This window comes from Octodon degus, unplaced genomic scaffold, assembly GCF_000260255.1.
Source record: "Octodon degus isolate 3935 unplaced genomic scaffold, OctDeg1.0 scaffold00208, whole genome shotgun sequence".
In the NCBI taxonomy this organism is placed as follows: domain Eukaryota; kingdom Metazoa; phylum Chordata; class Mammalia; order Rodentia; family Octodontidae; genus Octodon; species Octodon degus.
In genome coordinates this window covers 3768395-3769987 of record NW_004524784.1, presented here as the reverse complement: position 1 = coordinate 3769987, position 1593 = coordinate 3768395, and the positions used below count along the sequence as shown (strand labels likewise).

Sequence of the window (1593 nt, the reverse complement as noted above, 5' to 3'; positions counted from 1 at the left end):
TTTTTTTTTTTTTTTTTTTTTTTTTTTTGTCTTTTTGAGACAGGGTTTCACTATGCAGTTTAAGTTGGCCTTGAACTCATAGTGATATTCCTGCCTCACCCTCCCAAGTGCTAAGATTACAAGCATGCATCACTATGCACAGTGTACTCTGATTTTTGTAAAATTTACATGTTAAATAAAAGTATCCCAAATCTAAGAAAACTTTCTGCCTCATTATATCATCTAAAGTTATGTTTCAATAAATATGCTTTCCTGTTGTTAATGTACTGTTTTAATTAAAATTTAAGTGCAATTTAACTTTCTGCTGTTGATTTTTACTTTTTCTGTGAATTTCCCACAACTCAAGTTAATTCTGCATGGTGCTTTCAGAAAGTTACATGTTCCCCTTCCGCCACAGTAGTCATTGAAGAAGAGCAGCCATGGCCCTCCACTATCCCATGGCCGTGGGCCTCAACAAGGGCCACAAGGTGACTAAGAATGTGAGCAAATCGAGGCACAGCCGCTGCCGCGGACGTCTCACCAAACACACCAAGTTCATGCAGCACATGATCCGGGAAGCGTGCGGCTTCACTCCCTATGAGTGGCAAGCCGTGGAGCTGCTCAAGGTCCCCAAGGACAAACGTGCCCTCAAGTTCATCAAGAAAAGGGTGAGGACGCACATCCGTGCCAAGAGGAAGTATGAGGAGCTTAGCAATGTCCTGGTCGCTATGAGGAAGGCAGCTGCCAAGAAGGACTGAGCCCCTCCGGAATAAAGCTTTGCAGAAAGTAAAAAAAAAAAAAAAAAGTTACATATTTCCCTAATAGAAAGCATGCTGGGAAGCATTTATTCTTTCTTTGAAATTATAAAATTAAACAACCTATCCTACTTTATGTCCACATTTTGTGAATCGTTTTGATAATATTTTTCATAAAACTTGACTTTGAAAATATGTATAATTTAATTCTGGGTGTGGTGGCACATTTCCGTAATCCTAGCACTTGGGAAACTGAGGCAGGAGGATCACTGTAATTTTGAGACCAGCCTAGGTTATATAAGAGTGTCAAGGTCAGCCTGTACTACATCAAGACCCTGTCTCAAAAAGAAAAATAAAAATATGCATAATTTTAAAGTGATTAACTTAGTGGATCTTATGGACAATTTAAGGAGTAAATACAAGACATATTGAAAGATTAGGCAACCACCAGATTTAGGAGAGGTAAATTATATAGCTTCAGAAATATTCTCCAACTGGTTTACAGTATACCTTGGAAAAGCACCTTAATTCACTTTTTCACATATAAAATGTAAAAAAGATCCCAACAAATTCTAACTCAAAAATCCTATTATTCATTTCCTATTTCATAGGACAATAGAATATTGAATTCAATAATCAAACATTCATTTTGTAAATAACTTTGTACCTACAGAACTTTCTTTAAAATGTATCACTGATTTTTAGAAGCAAGGGTAAGTGGTGTTAATTTCTCTGACAAATTTGTGTTTCTTGACTCATAAAAGCAATGCTGTCTATATTTTAGATTACATATTTTTAAAATGAGTCCTGGGGCCGGGGAGATAGCTCAGTGGAATAGCACCTGCCTGGCAAGTGCAAG

At 37.1% G+C, this 1593-nt stretch overlaps 1 protein-coding gene and 1 pseudogene across 1 annotated transcript in view; one reads left to right on the top strand and one right to left on the bottom strand.

The window, feature by feature from the left end:
* Nucleotides 1-1593, bottom strand: part of Spag6 (sperm associated antigen 6) — a 75050-nt gene that overhangs the window by 11622 nt on the left and 61835 nt on the right.
* On the top strand, nt 420-737 carry LOC105744027 (annotated as a pseudogene).